The 5,094-nt window shown below is 50.5% G+C and overlaps 1 pseudogene; it reads left to right on the forward strand.

Annotated features, from left to right (window-relative positions):
* The first annotated feature begins 1,163 nt into the window (after positions 1-1,163).
* On the forward strand, positions 1,164-4,312 carry LOC124690911 (annotated as a pseudogene).
* Positions 4,313-5,094: the final 782 nt, after the last annotated feature.

The following is a 5,094-nucleotide window of genomic DNA, read 5'->3' on the forward strand; positions in this document are numbered from 1 at the left end:
GGCCTCTCGCCGGCGGGAAGGTTTCAGTTCTTCGTTTAGTTGTTTTCTGTGTCTTCTTCGGGATGGTAAGACGGCAGCTACATCCTGAAGTCAGAATAAGATCCTCCCCGTCCTATCCTCGCTCCGTTAGTGCGTGTAGCATCGGCGGAGGGCGCGTGGAGTCGTGTCCCACGGATCTTCTGGGATCCAGTCGGTTTTTGTGATCGTTGGTTTGGTTTCAGATCAGTCTCTTTCGATATACAGTTATCATCATTGGCAATGGTTGTTGCACTGGTGCGTTCTTCCTTCGTGGCCTTAGCACAACCTCTACTACGACAAGATTTGCCTGGCTCGGTAATGGAGGGGTGAGGACGGCGGCGTGCCTTCGACTCGCGCTAGTGTTTGTAGTTGTCGTTAGGTGGTCCAATGATCTATTTGTTGTTTGTATTATTTTGAACCTCTTTGTACTACTCTTGATACTACTCTTGATGATTATTAATAGATCGGTGGAATTTTTGAAAAGAAAAACTTGTCTTATCGCAAGCACGTGCGCTGTCTCCTGAAACATATATTGCTATATGCTCGTAATTGCGCACTCAACGATCACTAATTTAGCATACTATATATCCACTTTTATCCGTAAATTTAAAACTACATTTTTCTTTGAAAAGGCAAAACTTTGCCATTTTTATCTCCACTACCATTAAACAACAAACATTATCTAAAACATCTTATATTGGTGCAACTAGGCATTAATTCAATATGAACGGAGTCAATTCCGGATTGTATAAGGAAACAAGAGAAAAGCCGCCGGTTTCTAAGTCTGCGCCTCATGTGAAACAGTAGTAGTAAGGCAACCGGGCAATTTTACAAGTGCACCCGTATTGAAAACCTTCTTCGTATTAGAGAAGGAAAGCTACAATAGCACAGGAGTCCACGATTTGTTTTCAGCACGCAAGTTGCCTATAGCTACCCGGACAGTGTAAGAACGGTTTCTGCTTGCGATCTCCGTGGTCAACGCAGGTTGCCTAGCTACATCCTCATCAGATCCATCATGAAGCTCAATAGGGTTCGCCGCCGCCGCCGTGATGTAAGTCTTCGTTATTGCTTGTGCTGAGCTTTGGTTGTTCTTCCTTTGATGCAACTTAATGCGTACATCTATCCTAAAAAAATCCGATGGCTAAATGCAGTTGCAGAAAGCAGCAGCTATCAATGAAGATAAGCCGGACAGACTAAGCAAACTGCCCAAGGACGTGTTGCTCAACATCCTGGAGAGGGTGGATACATTTGATGCTATAAGAACTAGCATCCTCTCGAAGCAAATGCAGAACCTGCCCAGTATGCTCTCACAGATCGTCTTGGTACTCAGCACCCGAGATTTGATTCGAATGAATGGTGTCGGCTGATCTGACTGACAGGATACTGCGGACGAGGGCACCGGAGATCACAATTCGCATGCTGAAGCTCAGATTCATCTTGAGACTCGACGACTGCCTGTCCATCGGCAAATCTGTTGCCCTCGCCATGGCAACCCAGAAACTGGATGCAGCTGAGTTTGAAATTTCGACACAGACGGTTTCGGAGTGTTGCACTAAAGCTGACATGCTCTACTTTGCCAAGCAGTTCAACATGTTTATTGGTGATTGTCCAGATGCAAATTTGCTGGTCTCACAAGGCTGCATCTACAAAATATGAGGTTTCGTGAACCAGACATACACAACATCCTTAGCACTTGCAACCGGTTGGAGTCGCTGCGTCTCTTCCAGTGTGACGCAGGGATCCATTCGGTGCTGCAAGTAGAACACGCTGGACTTGTCGAGCTTGACATCACCTTCGCTCTGTTAAGAACACTGGACCTTAAATTTCTACCAAAGCTCAAACAATTGACCTATGATACTTGGTCTGGTTTTGAAATTCCGTTGGTTCTTGGTTTTGTTCCTCAGCTGTCAAAGCTAAACCTCATTAATAAATATAGTTTAGACAAAACCCTCGTGCTACGGGATCTGCTTGCGAATGTACCCTCCATAAACGAGCTGCATCTAGATTTCCGAAGTGAACAGGTAAATGCAATCATCTCTGTCTCTTTCTTTTCTTTCACTTGGGGGTGCATTTTTTGCTAAGTTTGTACTCATTGTTAATTTGTTTTATCTGTCCTAGATTTGGGTTCGGCCAGAATGCCCGAAACTGCTTGCACCTATGCTCGGCAAACTACGGATTGTGAATCTCAACAATCTACATGAAGGCTGTGATATCGCTTGGACAATGTTCATCCTTGAAGTTGCACCATCCCTAGAGGAGCTTTCCATCACACTATCAGGTCACAAGTGTCCATTCCAACCCATTCTCTCGAAGAAACCGGATGTGAAGTGGGAGCCGTCTGATTCTGCTCTGAAGCACAAAAATTTGTCTAAGCTAACCATCCATGGCTTTCAATCAGACAACAACTTCATAGGATATATCAGGCGCATCATGGAAGCTGCGGTGAACATACAGAAGGTATCTCTTCATGACTGGAAGGTTTGCATGCTCTGCACTGTCAGGAAGGTGAACATCTACGGTCCGTCGAGATATCCACGAACCGGTGAGGAGAAGTATTTGTTGAGGAAGAAGATTTCGGAAGGTTTTATGATGGCTTCTCCAACTTTGATTCACTTCCTGCCCTCATGCTTCGACCCACCTCAACGCTTAATGAAGTCTTTATAAATAAATAAATATTTATCATTTATGATGTCCTTAATATAGTAACATTACCATGATAGAGTCCCTGAACTTTGTTTTTTAAAGACCCCAGCATTGGTGTCTTGCAACGGCGAGGGAAGAAGCAGAGAGAAATGGGCGCCGTGCCGCCCTAGCGGACGATGCAGACACCATCATTACATGTAACTTTTGCTACTACTTAGTTTTTTTTTTGCGGTGAGACTCCCGTGACCTAGCCGCCCTCCTCCTCTCCCGCCCCCCTCCCGGGCAGCGGCGGAGGATCCGCCCGCCCCGCCCCGAGCAACCGCCCCTGCACCGCCGCCCCTCAGCCGCCGCTGTTGCCGGCCTCGGCCCCGGCCCTGGCCCCGGCTTTGACCCAGGCCCCGGCCCCGACGGCGGTGGCAGCGCCCCTTCCGTCGAACGACGAGGGGGAGGAGAGGGTTTCCGCGGCGGTGTTCCATGGGAGGTGATGAAGCGCCGGTGGAGGAAGCTGGGCGACACAGCTACTTGGCCGGGGCCTGATACTCTCCGTCGGTAGCCATGGAGGATTCGGTGGAGCGGTGGCAGCCTCCGCCCCGGTGACGGTTCGGCGGTGGTACGCATGATCCGCGCCGCCGCCCTCTTCCCTAGTGATTCGGCACGAGGGACTGTCGGCGTGGGGGCTGCTGGTCTTGCTTTGTTTTTCGGTGGCGGTCCTCGGGTTTCTCGCAAGCGAAGATGAAGATCTACCGGATGTCAGTTTGCTTTGATCTGGCTGGAGAGATGAGTTCTGGAAAGCTCCGCCGGCGAATGGAACAATGCATCTTTTGCCTCGAATTTGCTGGATCTTGTTGTATTCGGTTGCTCGCACCCATGTTTTTATTCCGACAGTTTGGTTCCGGAGGGAGCAGCGCGAAGCTTTATTCTTTGTTGACATCAGGTGACTTTTTGGTCCATGGTGAAGTCAGAAGAAGGAATATCACGAAGGCCAGATTGGTGGACTGGCTAAAGGTGGTTTGAGTCTCTGTGATGCTGAGGGATTTGCGTTTCGGGCTCCGCAGCAGTGGTATGCATGTGGGGCGGCAGCACAGGTGAACTTCAGAGTCTTCATCTCAGGGTGAAAACCCAAGGTACGACCTTAACTGGTTGTGCCTAACAATGACCTTGTTGGAGGCATTGTTTTGAGCGTGTGGACTATCTTCAGGGTGAAAACCTACGACCTTCAGTCGGGCGACGATGACGCTGGTGCACTGTTTCCTTCTTGGAGGCGTTTCTTTTGGAGAGTCCGTATTTCAGGTGTTGTCACGGTGGTGGTTGTATTGATGTTTTTAGAGCATCTCTAGTAGTTCCCCTAAAGCGTCAAATCCTCTAAAATAACTGCTTTTTTACCGTTTGCGAGAGAAAACAAAACGCGTAGACTAGAACCCCTAAACCTTCAAATCCGCAAAAAAATTAGGGGTCCAACCCTCAAACCCAATTTCAACCTGTAGAAGTGAGGGTTGGGGAGGCCAAACTGCCCCAACCCGCACTCCTCGTTCAAATCGCGCGGGACGGAATTTTCCCCTCCCCAACCTCCCGCCTCCGCGCCGCCGGCTGCCGCGAGCTCCCCCGCCACCGGATCCGCGCCTCCCCGCCGCCCCGCGTCATGACCTCCTGAGCCGCCGCGGCCACCCCCGAGCCGCCACGCCCACCCCTGCCTCCCGTACCTCCTCGAGCCGGCCGCGCCGCCCCCTGCCGCCCACCGCCTCCCCCGACCTCCCCCAGCTGCCGCCCTGCCGCCTACCGCCCGCCCCCGACCGGACCCGCCCGCCGCTCCCCGCCCCGCTGCTGCGCCGCCCCGCGTCGCCCCGAGCCGCCCCGAGCAGCCACGCCCCGTGCATGTATGGCATGTTCTTTATTTTTCTTTGTTTTTGTTTGTTTCAATTTTCCATATTTATTCATTAGCACAAACCATTTTGTTGTTGTTTTGTAGATGGAGGTGACCACCAACGACTCCATGTCGTTGTCCGATGATTCCGGCTGGTCGTCGTCGGACGATTCAGACATCGATGAGTTGCTTCAAGACAACGACGTCGAGATGATGCAAATCCTCGTCGAGGTGCAAGAATTTGAAGACCGCGTGAAGTTGATGGATCAGAGGAGGGGTCCAAGATGGGGCAAGTCACCATCTACCAGAACCGCGCCCTCGGACACGAGCATTTGATGCAAGACTACTTCGCCAAGGTACCGACATACCCACCTCGCCTCTTTCGGAGAAGGTACCGAATGCACCGTAGTTTGTGAAGATTGTCCAAGATTGTGAGGCCGCCTCAGATTATTTCAAGCATCGTAGATCCTCCGCCGGTATCATGGGATTTAGTGGGTACCAAAAGATATCAGCTGCAATGTGGGTGCTCTCCCATGGCATACCTATGGACTATACCGACGAGTATCTTCTCA

This window comes from Lolium rigidum, chromosome 2 (genome assembly GCF_022539505.1).
Source record: "Lolium rigidum isolate FL_2022 chromosome 2, APGP_CSIRO_Lrig_0.1, whole genome shotgun sequence".
In the NCBI taxonomy this organism is placed as follows: domain Eukaryota; kingdom Viridiplantae; phylum Streptophyta; class Magnoliopsida; order Poales; family Poaceae; genus Lolium; species Lolium rigidum.